The sequence below is a fragment of the Ixodes scapularis genome, unplaced genomic scaffold, assembly GCF_016920785.2.
Source record: "Ixodes scapularis isolate PalLabHiFi unplaced genomic scaffold, ASM1692078v2 PGA_scaffold0__279_contigs__length_252992795, whole genome shotgun sequence".
Taxonomy (NCBI): Eukaryota; Metazoa; Arthropoda; class Arachnida; order Ixodida; family Ixodidae; genus Ixodes; species Ixodes scapularis.
The window spans coordinates 20,675,314-20,695,383 of record NW_024609835.1 but is presented as its reverse complement, the minus strand read 5'-3'; positions in this window follow the sequence as shown (position 1 = coordinate 20,695,383).

The following is a 20,070-nucleotide window of genomic DNA, read 5'->3' as shown; positions in this document are numbered from 1 at the left end:
ATATATATATATATATATATATATATATATATATATATGTCATCTGTGCGTGTCTGATTGTTTATTCGGCTAGTGGCGGTGAGGCACAACCTTGATACTTTCTAGCCCATGGAAAGCTTCTTCAAGTGTGTTATTAAGGCGTGTTAGGTTTGTAGGAATGCACAATATTATGGGGACGGTGCAGAGACCGAGGGGCTGGGGAACTCATCCCAATACTATGAACGACCCCACGCTTTAAATATAATAATATCACTTTGGAATCGAAAACCATTCAGGCAATCTTCATTTATTTGAGATATTTTTATTGGTGAAAACAGCTGTTTGGTTTCATGTTGTAATGTTCCGAAACCTGTAGCCACGGATGAAGAAAGAATAAAACAATTAAAACAGGGACAACACAACCACATCTTTCAATGAAAGATGTGGTTGTGTTGTCCCTGTTTTAATTGTTTTATTCTTTCTTCATCCATGACTTAAACCAACACGCCCTTTCCCCAAGCTGTAGCCACGTTCGCCTCCGAGCATTCAAAGGTGATTTAATTACTTCACCATCTCACACCAGGAAAATTCAGAGGCATCGGCGTCGACAGGCTTAGCGGAGTTAAAGCAGCTGAATGTGTGCAGTCGCAGAGTTTTCCCCTATTGATTGGGAGTTGTTCCTGCTGCCATCAATCGCCATGGAAACTCGTTAAAACACCGGAAACATCTGTGTCTGCTGTCTTAGAAAATGTTATGTCACGGTGCGCAAACAGCAGCCCTTCCCCTCGGGAAAGCGCTGAAGTGGCTAGGATCTCCTGGTCGCTAGAGCAGTCCAATGCGCACGAGCGTAGTAGAATGTATTCTTGTAAGGTTATTAGTATGGGGTAAAACATAAATAGTGTAAAAAAAAAACACAAAGAGAAGAAATATACAGGACAGGCGCTAACTTTCAACTAGTTTTATTTAGGAAAAACCAACATGTATATACACACGACAGGCAAAGTGGCACCACGTAAATGTTTCTTAATTTTTTACCCGATCACTCAAAAACTGAAATTCATTACTACGAAGCACAATAGAAGTGTCGCTGACACATGCCGTCCCACATTTTTGATAAAGAAAGCTTCCGATAGCTCTCGAGCGACCGCCTCTCGGCTTCTCCCTAGTAACCTTATCTGCTGAAGTCGCGGAAGACAGCCACACGTGCTGCAATGTATAGGCAAATGCGAGCCATATTTATTTTTACTGATAATGCGTGCTCCTGTTTTCGGTCCTTGATGCAATGCCCCGTCTGGCCCATGTATACCTTTCCACAACTCAGTGCGATTTCTTAGACCACACCCACTGTGCAGTCCAAGTAAGGGGTGACGTGTTGTTTATCACATGGTGCTCTTGCCTTCCCAGCAGAATTACGGGAGCACAACCCAGCCAATGTCTTTGGTGCAGAGAACAGAACAGGAACATCGTACTTGCTTTCCACTTTCTTCAGATTGTGGGCAACCTTGTGGATGTACGGAATCTCTTCTGGTGTGTTTGTTCTCTGACTCGTTGTGACCTTTCTTTTCAACCCCTTCATTTTTTGTAGGGCGGTCTCCGTCACAAAAAAATAAGGCCGAACACGGGAAGCCAGCCAATTCCAGGCTAGAATCCGATATTTAAAACTAGCATCCGCCTGATGGTCAAAAGACTTCAGGAGTGAAGACTCCAGGCACGAAGTTGCAATAGCTCTCTTAACATTCCTCGAATGAGCTGAATCAAAAGAAAGTAACTCTTTCCGCTCGCGAGGGTGATACATCCAACACACACGTCGCTCGTTGATGGTGATGTTAATATCTAAAAACTGCAAATGATTGTTTTCAGGAGGCTCATGAGTAAAATGTAAATCTTTCCCGTGTTGTTCAAAAGCGGGAAGAATACTTTGTACTGTATCAAAGTGCGTCACAGGGGGGTTAGTTTTTAAAAGTACAAGAAAATCGTCACCGTATCTAAAAACCTTAAAAACAATGTCGGCGACTAAAGCACGATTCAATTCACGATCAACAGCGGACTAAAAAAATGTTACAGATTAGTATGCGTATTGTGATATTTTTAATCATTTTGATATTCGGCATTTACAACGATTTTGGCGTTACAGGAAATGTACACTTTCTGGGAATAGACTTAGTTTCTCAATAAAACAATTAGAAATTAAACTTTACAACTGGCAAAATCAGCAGACTGAAAATTTTCTTATGTTTTCTTGGTGAGATATGCGAGTAACTAGGGTGGATAAGTAAAACTATTTATATTCTGTAAATAGTAACGAATAATGAAAAGAAGCACCTCTATCCTCGTGTATTTTTGCTCGAAATAACGTAAAAAAAATGTCTTCCTTGACCTGGTGTTAGTTCCGTTGTGTTGGGGTGTGTTAGTGTAATGTGAGTAAAACAAAAAAAGAATAGGGAAGGATATAACAAGAAGGGAAAAAGGGGGTAATTTCGGCATGTTTTAAAATCTACAGCCTCTATATCGCCATCCTCACACCTTGCAAATGCAAGGTGTCAGGATGGCACCTTCATTTGCAAGGTGCCATCCTAAATAAAAAGCGAATTCACTCAAGCAGTGCTTGTGCGTAGGAAAAAGACAAGAAAGATGCGGACTTCAAGCAGCTGCGCAAGGCTATATTGGAGACGAACAATATCTGCGTAAGGTCTTTTTAAGAACCAACTACAATTCAGTTTCTCCTTGTTGAGCAACCTGGAAAACCTGAAACAAAAAACAAATCGATTCAAAGTTGATTCTTTTTGAGGATAGCGGAGATTTGTGTCTTAAAGAGGCTGTGCAACGATGTTCTGTTGGAATGGGTCTTACTTTACACAACCTTACTGGCACTAGTGCGACTTAAGTTTATATTTATACGCAATGCCACTGTCACAGAAGTTTTTTTTGGAGCGGGGAAATTTTAAGAATAAAAGCTGACATTTTTAAAAGCCTCTCCGTAAAATTTGATTACGCGGTCACGGACACTCAAGTGTTACCGCATCAGAGGCATTACCTAATGATGACGATAGTCGAAGGCTGTTTACAAACTTAGTACATGTGAACTGCGTGGGTACTCGACTTCGGGTCCTGACAATTGATGCCTTAACGAGCATTCGAGCAGTGGCTCGTGTCCAATATCTGGGATAACAGGAATATCCAAACACTGAAGGCTTTGTTGTACCCAGACGTCGAGCGTAACAAACGCGGCTAGCGCCGTGGACACCGATACTGACTGGTTGCAGATATCGAGTTCTTGGTCGCCGGCCGATGAAAGGCCCAAAATCTCCGGTACACTCGGAGTATAACATATCCTTTACATTGTCTGCTACTCAGTTCGTGCTGTATGCTTAGCCAAACTCAGTGAGTGGGTAATATTAACTTGAGGCACTATAATCGGCGTCAGATCAGGTGACAGATTGTTATGATTGCGAGTTAGGGGTGTAAACCCTGCTTATCTGGCACTATTTACTTTTGCGCGTGCCATTGCATAAACAAATATTAAGACGCGTTTTGTTAAGGCAATGAATTTATTTAAGCTCCCAACCCTGTTGCAACGCCCCTTTAAACGTCATTTTCCTGGAAACAAAACTTATACAGAAATCCTCAAAATAATACTACTATTTGCATTACAAAGCACAGACAATTTAAATTATTGGTGTTGCAAATTATATCAATCACTCACAGGGGTGATCATCTTCAGATTCTTATAATTACGCGGTCTCAGTGGAGAAGAAGTGGAGATTTTTTTAACACTGCCACTACCTGGTCATTTCTTTATGATACCAGTTGGTTGTCTCATTGACTAAAGCTGCTAAAAAGAATACCAATGATTTCTGTTCGATGTGAATTCGGGAAAAGAAATCATGCAAAGGCCTTTGATGTAGCGAAATGGTATCTAGGATGTAGGAATTACATATTGCTTTCGACATCAAGAACCTAGATTAGGTCCCTGAGGACGATTGCAGAGCTAGTTTAAGAAATCCCTTGGGCACTTAGCAAAGTTGGGTTTGTAAAGCTTGCGCGGGGTCAGATAAAGATCCGTGCACACATTCGGCACTGGCCTAATTTAGCTCAGTACGCCGTGTAGGCTTTAGCGCTGATGCTGCACGTGCTAACGCCTCTGATATGACAGGTAAGTTTTTTCAGTGGCTGTGTTTCACGTTTCGAACATCAAACGTTCCACGGAGTTGTCAAAGTACTTATGACGCAAGTTTTTTCATCTGAGATCAACAAATGCAAAGAACACCACCGAAGTACTAAAATTATGTGAATGCCGTAGGTTTAACAGTAAATTGCTCTCGGAACGAATTGTTTATCTCACAGCAACGTCAGACAGAATCAGACTCGGCTAGAGTAGATCTCCTCTTGGCAACTTGGGATCTTATGACATTCAAACGGCTGCGGTGATCTACCTCGTGGGATTACAAGATGTGAACAGTGACATCATCATTGAGAGGAGTAAATCTTTCCAAGTCACCAACAAATTTAAAACTAATAGACCCTTTTTGAACCTCAGTCTAATCAATGTCTGCGAAACCAAACCCGACGCTCTAATGGCAGCACTACAATTCCTTGCTACACCAGAAAACGCGAACGTATTCCAAAGCATAAAGCAGGAAGGGGAAATATGTTGGCTTTTTTACGTTACCCTCGATTCACAAAATTGAGGGTGCTCGATTTAGCCGAGTATGATCACGTATTACCCTCATTAGAGCGGCAAAATTGGAGCCCTTGGAACTGCCGCAAGGTGATTCTGACTTTTGAAAAGGGTATATTACAGCACTGATTGAACGGTGCTTTGTATCTGACGAACAGGCCTTAACATGACACTGCAAACGATCATCCATTCGTTTTGTTTGCTCCTGGGTGGGCTTTTTCCTGGCGAGACAGAAGGGCTTACAGACGAGTTACGTTAAGTATCTGTTGTAAAATGTATATTTGTTACTTGCTCATGTCTTATATTTTGTATCATTAAAGTAGCTCGAGAGAACTTTTGACAGAGCAATATTATGGACATTTTACACGAAGTGTTTATAGTGCAAGGGTTTCATGAGATCGAAGTGTAACGAGTGTGCAGTAACAGATGTGCAACATATGTAGCGGAAATATAACGCAAACATTTAATGGAGGTCCAACTACTGGAACGCAAATTGTCGACAATCATGGCGGAGAAATATAACTGGTGTATAATGGCCACGGGACCATGTGGCCAACGTACAATGTATATAGGGGCCAATTTAGCGGACTTGCATCCCGTTAAAATATGCTAACGATGTCTACGCGACGTTGTCGTCGTTACGGTCATCAAGTGACGCCATTACGTCACGTGACACTACGACGTTGCGCTGTCGACTGACAAAATGTCCGTCTAGCACCTCCTAAATACCCTCCTTGGTGTGGCACACCTCTTAGTTGTCACACGACCACAGCGCAGCTGAAAACACGCTGCACATTATGTCTCCCAACATTAGTAGTAGTATTAATATGCACAGTTGCTTAAAAATAGATGTTTCACACCATATGCTTTGACAATAAACAATAGTACAGCACCATGGCTGGACAGCCTCGCGATTAAAAGGGAGCGCGATAACATATTTGATATATTGTAAACGACTTATTCTTCGCGGGCTCAATATTTCGCGATTTAGGTCAAAGCTGAAGTTTTTTAATAATTCGCGGGTTCCCATTTTCGTGACGCGGTGGGATCTCAATATAGATCCCCATGTGATCATATTTTACCGGAATTGTTCGCGGGACCGAATTTTCGCGAGTTTTAGACGATTTGCAAAGTTTGCAAAAATTAGGTCCTCGCGAAAATGAAGTCGTTTACAGTGCAGGGTGTTTGAAATGCCCAGACGCGATCTAAAATGGGCCGTAAAAATCGGCGTCTCCACGCAGCAATCAAACATTTTAGTCAAAGGCGTATCGCACAGGTGGGTTTCATCTCGCAAAATTACAAAGCCTAGCTCCCCCTCTGTAAGAAATAGGGCCCAAAAAACTTGCCAGGGTCAACGGCGGACGGGAACGCAGACGACCGTGCCTAGTGGCGTGGCGCGTTTGATAGATGGCGTCGGGAGTAGTGTCGGGAGGTGTAGCCGACCAGCGAAAGAAAGCAGCCGACACGCAGATGAAATACGTCGGCAGCAAGAACGTTGTTGGCGCCATCTTTATGCAATCGCGTTTTCTTTTATTTTTGTTACTTCAAGTTTTGCTATCATTGTCCGAGTTTAGATATAAATCAAAGGTGCATTACAAAAAAATAATACATTCATGTTAATAAACCACGATCGTCGCGAACAGTGTCGATAAGGAGGTAGCTCCATCTATCAATTTTGTGCTGCAAACGCGGCCGCCACTCGACTCCGTCGTCTGCGTCGCCGTCCGCCATTGACCCTGGCAAGTGTTTTGGCCTTATTTTTTACAGGAATGGAGCCGCGCTTTGTAAATTTACAAGATATAACTGACCTGGCAAATACATCTTTGGCGAAAAGTTTAGATTGCTACGTGCAGGTGCCGATTTTTACGGGCCATTTTAGATTGAGCCTGGGTATTTCAAACAACGAATATTTTCGAGTAACTATACCTCTGTATTGAGATACCTTTTAGAAATGTTTATGCATCGCGTAGTGAAATATTCCTACAATGTATAAATTCTATCGCGATACTTGTCTAGGCTTAGGTATCTCAATATATTTTCGTAAAAAAATGTACGCGTGAGACAGGGGATCCAGAATTTATCATATGAACGCACCTCATGACATCCAGTAATAAGAGAGGGAGCGAATACATGATTATCTTGCATATTGCACAAAGAAGTCGCCAAAATATAAAACAAAATGGGTCGAAGAGTGCTAAGTTGAGTCAATCATTTTCCCTTGATCTCATTTATTGTAGATTCGGTGGGTGCGGCTTCCTTGTAAAATACCCCTCCCCCCCCTCCCCCCCCCCCCCCCCAGCCCTCGGTACAGTTTGTGACGTACCTTCGCGTTTCAAGTTAACGACAAGACTAAAACTCAGGCTGTTCCAGAGACGAAATGAAGCGAAAGAGGGCTCATTTTGGGTGGACCACGTTCACAACTTTTACGAGTTCGAAGAAGGTGATTCCTTGCCTTTACCAAAATCATCACCTACCCATGTGAAAGTGGAAGTCTTTTCTTTACCTGTACGACCCCAGGAAAGGCTCCTGAGTTCTCCAGGACTTCAGTCCAATCAAGAGGCAGTTATTCATTTTAACACGAATATATGTTCATCGGTGGTAGTAGAGATGCTTTTCTCTTTCGGTAGCCATAATATTGCAAGCAAATCGTCGGTCCCATGGTTAAATATTATTTGAAAACATACTGATGTTGAAATGTAATTAGTTCAATTTTGAATTTTGCAAATTTGCTTGCTTAACAAACAAATGTGTTTAATGCTTTACAATTAGAACATTTCAATTTTTTTGCCATATTTGATACTTGCAATACCTATGACGTTGGTACCAATGCACGGCATCACTATAGCTGCTTGCAGAGCATGACCTCGTTCGGCAAAGTATTTCAGTGCGTACCTGTATCTGCATTCTGGGATAATTAACTCCTTTTTTGCAGAAGTCTCATTGGTATCGCACAAGGTAAAATACACATATTCTCACTGTCTGCTGTAGTTTGTTTTTATGGGGGGCTTTAAATTACATATTTATCTGCATTTTTATTCGTGGATACTTTTTCGAGTATCTCTACCCAGCTCTGCACACTATGGACAGGCCAGGTACGTCACTCCCAAGGAAATATGCTCTTTCTCATGGGAACCGGAAGAAATGCTTTATATTTCTAGAAGATTAATCGCTAACCGAGAGGTCGGACACAAAAATAGGCGTCTACAAAAAATAAAACGCAAGCAATGCGTTCTTACAAAATCTTTTTGAGCAAGTTTTTTGCACTTTATAAGATACTTATGCAGTAAAAATTACATTGAAAACGTGTACAATGTTATACAAAGGCTAGTCCCAGAAAAGCTCACCTTCTCGCTTTGTGGGATTATTTTTAGTTTCTTCCAAAATTTCACACATAGACTACTTGTTAGGTGAAGAGTATCGCTGCTTCCACCTAAAAAAAGTTGTGGTTTGTTATTCCAATTAATGTATGACGCTAGGCAATTTAGCTGTTATTTCTAGGTCGCTGTTTAATATGTGAATACACTTAATCAAATACTAAATATGGAGCATTCCAATGGAAGCAATCGCTTTGTCCTTACTATCGATGTACAAATATAAAATTTCTATGGGATATCCCTTCAGATTCGTATGGTTATTCCAAGTACCGTTTAATTAATGATGAATACTCCTAAATCGCTTTCGCCTCCCTATTTGCATAACAAAGCAAGTTTCTCTATTACGTGCTCAACGCTGTTGTTAATTATGCCCGGCTAGTAACTAGCATCTCATTCCATGTTTACTGACGATAAAGTAGGTCCACGACATTTCTCTTTACTCTTGTGACTTGGAATTTTGTCTTCCACTAACATTAAATTAAGTTACTCTGGCGTTGGCTTTGCTATTTATAAAAAAATTAAAGGAGAGCCTATTATTCTCGATTACTGGCTAGAACAATGTCTTCTTTTTTTCTCGCCGGGTGTACAATAGACATCAATAAAAAGGTAACAAAAAACCTCGTTTTTTATGCACCCAAAACTCTTGGGACATTTGCTTTCCCCCACGAGGTGTAGAACAAAAAGTTTGGATTCCAAACTACGTACTGTTTTACACCTTGAACTTTAATAAAGGCTGTCGGAGCCGTCAAACTAGATAGAAGTAATATGAACTGTTCCCTTTCCTGTTTTCGTCGATAGTACGTGCCCGCCTCCTAAGGCCTGCCAGATTCTGGGGTACTATACAGCATTAATTTATTGGATGTATTTATTATTAAACGCTTAACCGTCCAATGTCCTTCCTTGGTGTTAGACACTCAAAAGTATTAACAGAGTAACCCACTAAATATTATCGTAATAGGGCGTTGTGATACTAATAAGGTCAATATAGATTGTTTTCTCATTAAGTGTTCGCAAACTGGAAAGTGTTTTGCTTCCCCATTAAATAGCTTCATAATATTGCATGTTGAAAAAAGGAAACTGTTTACCGGTTAAAAGGCTCGCAATATTTCCTATTATTACGGTGAGCATCATACTGAAGAAAAGCCACCAGTAAGAAGAGATTCGATAAATGAAAAGTAGATCCTCTTCCCTGTAATGACAGAACATATTTAAGTAACTTTATTTCACAATATACCACTTGGGAGTGTGCACTAAACTAAAATGCAGAATTCATTCAGAATAAAAAGCATCGAAGCGCAGAAATAAGAACTATATTAAAGAGCACGTAACATGGACAGAACAGAATTTTTGTTTCAATGTGCTCGGCGATAAAACACAGAACCAGGGCTTCGAATCTAATGGTACTGTAATATTATCGGCACCTTCCCTTTCAACGTCTTCAGTGGGCTTTCTTTTTGGACTATAAAATACTATTTCGACTTTGCCTGTTTGCAATACTTCGTCTGAAATGCTCAAAAATGCATACTCCCCTGTTGATTAAAAGAATATGCAACTTAGCATAAATGGGCACATGTGCTCTGTAGAATATTTGTTGAGTTTGTCACTAGGGCTATGCGGTTGCGTCAGCTTAGGATATGTGTATAACGGCAGTCGTGACACATACATCAAAATTTGGCTTGTAAAGTTATGTCATTTAGCAGAGTGCCTCTTTGTCTTCCATGTTCATCTTTCGTTATCGTAAACACTTAAAAAGAGGGAAAACATCTAAGCATTTGCAGTCACATAACATGCTAACCTGATTTAAGATCCTGAGAGCGTAGGAATTGTTTAGGGTACATCTGTTTTTGTTGCAATTAAACAACGCCGAAACAGTCAGCATATGTATATTAAATGTGACTTCAATATATGAGAGTTGGTAGAATTAAGGTTCATTAATATGTTTATATTGATTTTGAGTAAGTTGACATATTAAAATAATTTCGCAAAAACAATATTTGAATCTGACGCATGCATATAACAGATTATTTTTGTTCATACCGTAACTTCTCTCAATAGTTTCCTTTCTTGATATATGGCTAAAATATTTTCGTAATAACCACAATTTCTTCGCTCTGTTGTATAGACATTTTTTGCATTTCACCCGCCTATATTCAGAAAACACATTATCGCATTTAAACTTCAAAATAAAGCAACACAATTTACAAATCAAACCGGCGACCTGGTTTTTATACCCGAGTTTGAGATGCACTTACATGGCATTTGTAGTTGAGGAGTTGCTTCCCAGATACGCAGATACCAGAGAAGAGTTGGGACAGTACTCAATCGTCGCCGGCATTCTAGGATGACGAATGTCAAGAGTATATCTTCCAATAACTTGCCACATCTGGATGCTCAGTGTGACAAAGGCACCTGACAAGGCACCCTAGTTGCAGGAATAAAGAAAAAAACCATGAATTTTACAGTATCGACAGAGTAACTAATCGATAACCCAACTACGATTTTTGCCTACATCCAAGAGAAAATACCATAAGAAATGTTTGAATATATGCCAGAAATTTCGACATTTTAATCCGATTTTCTAATGACCCATCAGAGCTTCGTGATTGCCCATGTGACTATCTTGAGTGCCAACTAAACTTTCACGGCGTTGTTAAGTGAACCATCAAAGATTTTCCAATAATGGCTTAGGGAGTATTAGAGTCATACAATGGTGGCAGACACACCATAAAAATATTTCTGATGTCGTTCACATCAGATGCCCAAGATTCCAACATATATCGATGGACCATCACAACGACCAGGAGTTGATCGCGAGTCTCACAATATGTTGCTGTGTTGAATGAAAGAGGACGCTATTTAGGCCGTTCAAGTCTTTGCCTACAACTAAATATAACTATTCAAAGAACCATACATATACACCACTATTCTACTTGTCCCTCCACAAGTTTCCAATCAAGATACGATCTTTAAAAAACGACTAAGACCGTACAGCTTCAGAAACGCTAAACCTGAACTGGATTCTAAACAACAGTTCTCGGACGTAAGAAACTACCAAACAAACAGACAACATTTAGTAACATACACCTGCAGCAAATGAAGTTTAATATTAGAGCTTACTTGACCATTTCCCCACGGAAACACCAAAGCTAGCAGCATCACGCCTACAAACGGTCCTGAAGCAGCGCTGAACGATACCATCACGACCTGAAAGCAGAAATCAGTACGACAACAAAATACGCAGTGTACAACATTGTAAAAAAATGAGCGAAAGAAATACACAAAAAAATACATCCGAATGCATTTACGGTACCGCATAACGTGTATCATAGCGACAGCAGCTCGTCGATTGTGTAAATCGCTATTGCACTGGCGCCATTGCCGTTTCTGCACCACCCCCTGAGCCGGATTCTTAATATTTCCACGCCATTCTCGCTTCCAATTTTGATGGCACTCCACCAACTCATCCTTACTTCGTGTACGAAGAGCCTTCATAGCACGGTGTAACTTAAATTCGCGCATTTCGGACCCGATATGGACATTAAGAGGACTAGAGGATACGGCGTGCGAGTTCAGGATTAAGAGGATACGGCGTGCGCGCTTTTGTGGTCGGATGGTGCGGCGGCTGCACCGGCACAAAGGGGTTTGGACTACAGCCACTGCGTCTGCAGCATGAGTATATAAGAGGTAGGAATTCATAAATACAACACTAATACATTTCGAGAGTAATTAATCACGCTGTGGACTGAAACCACCTTCCAGCACCAAGGGCCACAATTGTCATTGTTCCTCTATTCAAAACTGCCATCAATTGTCTATACTATTCCTACGGATTATCAAAGTGTACTAACCCGCACTCCCCTCTATAATGTCAAAGGCACTGAAAGCGTTTTAAATAAATAAATAAACACTTCTTATGGAAGCGTGCAAAAAGACAGTGGCACCGCTGTGCGACTCTTAGCACAGCCATCTCCCGTGAGCATGGCTTGCACGTAGCAGCCCGGGAGGTTATAGTGGAAAGAAGGGAGTGTCCATATTGTCCATATATGGGGCGAACAGTAACTGAAGTAGGCGTGGCCACCAAGTGTCCCTTTAGCCTCTCGACGTTCGTCCAACGCTGGCCTTTTCTTTGACTTGAAAGCTTCTTCATTTTTCCGCACCACAGTCTCGGGCCTTAGGTTTTGATTAATCATCACCAGCTCGCCTGTACACGTGCTCTTCTTAAGGGAATTCAGTGAACGGGCGCCGCCATGTCAATACAGGGCAAACAACCGTGCTGCAATCGCAGTGCCATAGCAACGCGGTTGTGTGCCCCATATTTGCACGGCGGCGCTCATGAACTGATTTTTCTAAATAACAGTGAGCGCGCAGGCGAGATGGTGATAATTAGACAAGATGTAACACCCGGAACTTCGGTGCAAACAAATTAAGGACCCTTCACGTTAAAAAAAAAAAAAGAGAGCCGTTTTTCCACGGCAATGTCAATGCAACGAGGTTATTTAACCCACATTTAGATGACAGCGCCCATTAACTGAGTGTCCTAGATAACAAGGAGTAAGCAGGCAATTGGGCGATAACTAATCCTAATCTAACATCTGAGTCTGTGGTGCAAAAAATTAACAAGCTTCGAAGTCGTAGAGAAATGCAATCGTGTTGTCACGGCAATGCCCTGGCACCGCAGTTGTTTGCCTAATATTTTTATGGCGGCGCCCACTGAACAGGGGGCGAAAAAGTGAAATTCAGAACCCATCATTACAAAAAAAATTATCAATGAGTTTGAAATAAATTTCTAATATATTCATACAGAGTTCATTAGAAACTCAATTAAAACTTATTGTAATTTTTGTAAGCGCAACACTTGCCTAGCTAGTACGAAGTCTGCGTGCAGCGGACGCTCTCGACAGGGCGCCGGTAACGTGGTCTGGAGCAAGTAGTTACGACGCGGCTTTCGAAACCAAGCATATTTGGCACCGTAGGCACGAGCGCTGAGAATGGCACCGGGTGGAGAAAGCCAGAAGCCCTGCTTCCAGCAGGTGTTCGCTGCCTTCCGTGGTAATGAGAATGGGCGTGCGCTTTTAAACTTCTTTTGGTACACAAATCGTATCGAAATCAAGCCGTTACAGCGGGCAGACGAAGCCGACGAAGCAGACCACAGGCACGAAGCCAACGAAGCATAGGCCTAACGTAGCCGACCAAGCGTCGAGCAGACGATAACGTTACTGGATTAGCTGTAAGCTGTCGGTGACAGTTTAGCGGGGGATTGGTGGCCGATTGGGTTAGCGCTCCGCAGCTCGCAACACGTGGAGCGAAAGTTCACGCTTCGGAACCCAGGAATCCCCACCCCTGCCCGTTTCGATGTGGATGAGCATCGTACCGGCGTGCCGTCGTGTATCGCTACCCCGTGATGCTCGTTAAAGACCAAAGGCTCGCGGCTGTGCTGCACTCGTTAAATTTCTCATCTTGAGACTCCAGACGCTTATTGGGGCTGACTACCTTCAGGCTTTCTAAGGACACAAGCAACACAAAATTACATATGAGTACATATAAGGAAATGGTCCGCATCCTTGGGGCACTTACCTGAAGGGCTGATCCAAATAATGGTATTATTAGAGAATACAACGTCATAATGATTCCAAAAAAGAAAGCTGCAAAATACAAAAAATAAATGCCTGAACAGAGCACACTGAATCGGATGCATATGATGTTTGCAGTATACACATATAAGGTTGTTTTACCGATAATGTTCTTCTGGGCTGGTTTTCTCTAACCTTGTTTTTTAATGAATGAGCAGCTAAAAGATCTATAAAATCGTGCATAATTTTAGTACTGCTATCATAAAGAAACGTGTTTAAAAAGTCTATCATATCTCCGGAGATATGAACATAAAGTATACTCATTCACCACGTCCTAAATATTAAAGGTCCCGTCGTTTCGAAACCGATTTGATTTCTTATTCAGGGGTTGAGTATTTACAAATCTGAACCAATAGCTTCGTCGTCTACGCGATTGGCCTTTTTTACTTTTTTCTTGTTAAGTGACTATTCCACTGATGTATGCAGAAGAGGAAGTTCTGGTGGCTGGTTTGATGTTTCCTAATGTTTTCTGAATGTGCCACGATTCAATATAACTCTTTTGGCGGACGTTTGTCTCCACTCTCATGACCCTGGTGTTTTCGAAGTCATTGTCTTCACAGTGGTCTGCAACAGCACTGCGCTCGCGTTCAAATTGGCGTACATCGTTTTATCCTTGGAGAATTCTTTTATGCAGGTTCTTTGTTTCGCCGAATTATGTAGCGGACCACTCCTCGCATGGAAATCTGTAAACCACACCTTGCGCTTTCTTCTTTCTTTGTGGGCGGTCTTTCGGCCGTGGCATCAGGCGCCCGATAGCTTATATTGGGCTCAGCGCCATCTGAATGCCTTTGTTTGCTAGCATACAGGCAAGAGTTTCGCTAGTTTCTGGTATGTGGAGAATTCAGATGCGGATGTCTAGGGCGGGTCAGCTTACTATTGTGTTTCGGCAGGTTATGACGATTGCGACTTTTACGGCGAGCTACACGATGGCTGAAAGGCTCGTGTAACCGTCCTTCTTTATATCGGTGATGACTTTATTTTTATTTGTTTCTGAGAGCACATGTTCCCAGCTCTGGAGAGAAGTGTTGTAACCACCGACACCTTATAAACCGTAGGAAGGTTTGAGACTAAACTGCTCTAGCGCCCAGTAGGGGTCTGGTTTCTGTACACCGCAAGTTTTACATGCTCTTCTTGTCCCTTTATAAGAACATCCCAAAACTGTGAGGCCTTCTCTGTTTCACCTTACAAAGTGAAATAGTTGATCTGGGCAGGGAGATGCGTTCACCGAGGCCTTGTGAACAGTAGCATCGTTTGAGTCGAAATGGAGGTAGCACTCAGTGTGGGTCGGCTTTCTCTGCACCGAAAATTTCAAATGTTCTCCTAGACGCTATATAGGGACAGCCGGAAACAGTAAGCGGTTCTCTTTTTTTCCCTCCATAGCTAACTGGCAGCGCTAGACAGGAGGGCTGTAACCCCTAAAGCCTTGTAAGTAGTTGAATGGTTTGGGCCGAAACGAAGGTAGCACCGAGTTTGAGTTGATCTTATCTACCACACAAATTTCATATGTTGTCCTTGTAGCTTTATATGGACATCTAGAAACGGTAAGGTGTTGTCCTTTCCCCCTTCACAGTGAATTGGTAACTCTGGACGAGAAAGTTTTAACCACCGACCAAGTGTGGGCCGGTTTCCTGCACATCGCACATTTCAGATCTTCTCCTTGTAGCTTTATATGGACATTCAGAAATGGTAAGGTGTTGTCCTTTCCTCCTTCCACAGTTCCTTCTTTCGCCTAGCCTCACCTCGTAGCTCAGATCTCCGAGTCGACGAAGTACCTTGTAGGGTCCAAGGAATCGCAGTTTCTCGCTGAGGCCACAGCGACGAATAGGTGTTCACACCCACACCTTGCCTCCGGGCTGGAAGTGAACGTCTCGACGACAATGGTTGTACCGGTGAGCATCGACGTGCTGTTTGTGTTAGAAATGTAGCCTGGTGAGGTGCCGGACTTTCTCAGCCCGTTGAGTGGCGATCTGGGAGTCGCCGCTGTGGACGTAATCAGGATTGTGGGCAGCATTGCGTCCAGCATCGTCGTTACTTTGCGAAAGCAGACCGGCGCGAATGGTGTTACTTCTGTGGTCTCTTGCACCACCGTGTTGTAGGCAAAGATGATGTAGGGTAACACATCATCCCACGTTTTCCTCCCTACGTCAACATACATGGAGATGATGTCGGAGATAGTTTTGATCAGCCGGTTTGTTCGTCCATTTTTGTGCAAATGGAACATTTAGACAACACCAGGAAACATCGATCGATCCTTCAGAACTTTGCCTTCTGCATACATCAGTGAAGTAGGTCACCCGACAAGGAAGTAATAAAGGCAACCCCCCCCAGAAGAAGCTGCTGCGCCTCATCTGTAAACAGTCAACCCATGAAGAAGAAACTAAATCAGTTTCAAAACATTGGGAGTTCGTACCTTACGGCGTGGTCAATTATTATAATTAATGGCCAAGTCTGGGGAGTGTACTAGAGAGGGCTGGTCTTTATGCGTGTTCGCAACTACCACTACCACTTTGTCTGGTTCGCTTTGCGAATAAGTTAATGCAAGGGAAAGTACGAGAAACATACTACGCGCAATCTCCAACAACCCTGTCGGACGGTTTTAGTCGAAATGGCTTAAGGCAGACGTGGATATTGACTTATACAGGGCTTACCCGATTTCGTGTTGCCCATTGGAAGGAATCGCATAACTACGATTCTTAACAAATTGCAATGTCGTTTGCCACATAAGTATAATTTGATAACATATATATTCGTTAAGTATTTGAAGAAATGTTTTCACCTGGGTGAAAAAACACGCAATCTATTTATACCGCCTTATAGCCCATGGCGTTCAAGGCGCGTTACAAAGAAGACAAATTCAGCTTAAGTATAAACAAAGCCTTGCATGTACTCAATGGTGCTGCGTGGTAGCTCAGCTACAACACTCCAGTCAACATCCTCAGAAGGCTATCGGTTTATATTGAACAGCAATGCAATAAGAAGACCAATCATAATAGCTTTCATATCCAGTTCGGTAAACGAAAAAGATAGTCAGTCAATTCCTCTAATGGTAACGAACCTTGTGGTTTTTGCCACTAAGGGGGTCATGTGTTATTTCAAATTTTCCGAATCTAATAACCTCAAAATAATGACTGGTTTTCGAAGTGCACGACTGCTCAGCGAACATACAGCTGCTTCCGAGAGAACATGAAACCCAGGGGTTTAATCAGGGTTCTCAATCTGGGGAGGGGAAGGGGAGGGGGGGGGGGTCGGATCCTTGGGGCGTTCTAGAGGTTTTTGACCTCTTCATTTGAAATTCAATGTATGCCATAGTCATCCTGAGGAGGTGGGTAGAGGGTGTTGGCGCGGCTGTATGTACATCGCTGTCGCTACCATCCAGCTCTACGGAAGGGTTAATTCTTTCGTGCTGCAATGCGTTCTAAAACCAACTTTGTCGAGTTTTGTTATATCACTAACTTGCACTTTCAAGTGTTAACTTTACTGTACAATAAATAGCACATAATAGCCAGGGGCGGTAATTACAGTTTTAGTTAGGTTTGATTCTGGGCCGTGTCGCCGACGTTATGAATTGAACACTGAAACGTAGCCCTACAATTATGACAAGAATAGGTATCTTTGTCCACTATGATAATATATTCCAAGGACACCCGGGGTAAATCAGGAATAATCATTGTCAAATAAAAACAACTAGCATCCAGATACAATATTTTCGAATCTAGTTGATGATTTTGAAGAGCGTGTCGTGCTAATACTGAAACGAAGAAAACAAAACACACACACAGGGGACAGAGGAAGACATGTGCAAGCTTTGTACATGTCTGTGTCTGTCCCCTGGTTGTTTTTGCTTTCTTCGTTCTGAGCACGTATTTCAACGCCTGGGTATATATTTTTCTCTACTTGCGTGTAGGTGCCTGCTGGCTTGTGTGCGTATGTGGGCGTCGAGCGCATGCGCCCGTTTGTGCGTACGTGTATCTGTGCGCGTGCGTGTGCGCGCGGCAGCGTAGGTGTGTGTGTGAGTATGGTGTGTGTGTGTGGTGTGTGTGTGTGTGTTTTCAACTAAACGTACTCAACTCGCATACGTACCCAAAGATGTGGTCGTCCTTGCGGTCAGTCGATCACTTTTCGTGTATAGTACACAAATCACGTCAATGTAAAACACTGCCGCTTGCGAATTTATGAGTGATGATACAGTACTGTAATAAAATATAAAATTGAATCATGCCTGAATAAAGATAGCATCGTTGCATGTGAGTAACGACAACAAATACTTGCGACATGATCACTAATATTATCATAAGCATTTTGCTGCGTAGAGTGCAAAGATTTCATATTTATAATAAATAGATCTGGATAAGCACCGTACCGGCGTTGGTCATGTGTCACTGAGTGGTGCACGTTAAAGACCCTAGGATAGCCGTTCTACTGCACTGGCTAAATTGCTCATCTACAGATGAGAGACAAATCGCTAGTTGAAAGAGACTAATTTCCGGCTGCATTAAGATACACGCAAGCACAATTCTTATAATTAAGCGGTTTTAATATCTACAGCGTCTATAGTGTAGAAATTTCTAAAATCGCTGAACGCCTTTGGCAAGATAAACTCAGAGAATCTACTAATAAGCGTCACGTTTTTTGTTTTTGTTTCATCAAATAAAAAATATATAATTAGAAGAAGCTGTTGGTTAAACATCGTGGTATACGAACACAAAAGGAGACAAGGGACGTGTTCTTTGTGTTTCCCTTGTCTCCTTTTGCGTTCGCATACCAACACAATTAAAAGGGCTACCGCTAACATTATCGAATGGCGATGTAATTTTTGTTTGTTTTTGCAAACAGTTTGGACGTTTCATTTTGTTACTGCACCTGAGAAACCTTTGAGGGACGATATTGGTTATCTTTCTCGCTGTTAAATAAGCCAGCCTAAGGGTAACCGTCTGTCCTTGTTCAATAAATTTTACTCAGGTACAACATAGTAGAGGTTCAGTTTTGCTTTTAAGGACTCTTATGTTTGCTGACCAGCGATAGCTTAAATTAAGTGAGCAAATGTCGTATTTAATAACTTTGTAATTACAAGTAATTTCTTGTAATATAAACTTCATACATAGTAATAGAATATTATGTTTTAATAGTATGCGCAGTCTAGTAAGTCCAGCTTTATAGTGGAAAAGTCCGCAATAACAACATGCTTGTCAAAACATCGCTAACCTTGTGGCCGCGCTCACAGCTCCCGCCAGAAAGAAACCAGGAAATCCCAAAAACCCCGCGAGGTAAGTTTTAACGTAATATGGGACGATCTGAAATGAGTATCATTACAAATTATTTAATACAAACAAACTTGGTGCGAACTACTTGTTTTATTAAAGCAACAGGCATAAAAATTCTTAGTTGCGTAAATTCCATAATAATATGAGCGTATTTCAACATTTCCTACTGGTAGTTTGCACCGTGCGTATTTATAACGAAAGTTGTTTGAGACTATTAGTCTATAGGAAGATGTAGTAGATCGTTCTTCTCCTCCGCTACAGTATCCGTAAAGAAAATGCCGCAGCTGCGCATACGCGCCGCCATCCTTGCTGGTATAGTTCAAGGTCTTGTGGCGGATTACGGAGAGCTATCCGGGGGCTTAGCGGGCGTCGGAAACGGCCTACCGCAACTGCCTTATAACAGCCCAGTCTACGCCTTGGTGTATTTTGAGTCTGGTGCAAGCGTTTACTCGAGTAATATACGCATTGTGTATGAACAAAGACCGCGCCTACTTTCCCCATAGAAAATGGAGAGTAAGCCATGATGATTTACGTAAGAAATTCAGCAAATATTCAGGTCCAAAATTATTCTTGGCGAAGATGCAACCTGCGCAAATACCATTTTTGCGTGATTATGTTCTCTAAGTCCTTTAATCCCTGGGCTCCCACTGTCTATAGCAATATCTGGCTGTCCTCGTGTTCAAAGGAAAAGCGAACAGGCAAGTGGACAGCATTCAAGTACTTGAGGTTTCTACACTCTGTGAACTTTACTGAGTGGATATTGTCCCGAATGAAGACGACGAGAGGATGAACAGTGAACTGAAAATAAAGGTTTAATTGGGGATATAGCGCCAACACCAAATAAAAAAACGGGCGTAGAGAGCAGAAAAGCGTGCGGCGATTTGGCGGCGTAACTGCAAGCGAGAGATGTACTGACTCGACAAGGTCCCGCGCAGCTCCTTATCTAGTGTGTGTCACGAGCTGGAAACTTCGGCACACAAGGTTCGTGCGTGCGTGTTCGGGTGAGAAGAAACAGGCACCCCGAGAAAAAGAAAGGAGGGCAAAATTATGAAAGTTACGTCCCGAGTAAGAATAACTGCGAATCTTCTAGAAGTCGCTGACCAAGCGTTGCTTGCTCCGCCCTGCGCGCAGAATTATCCCTTCCTTTA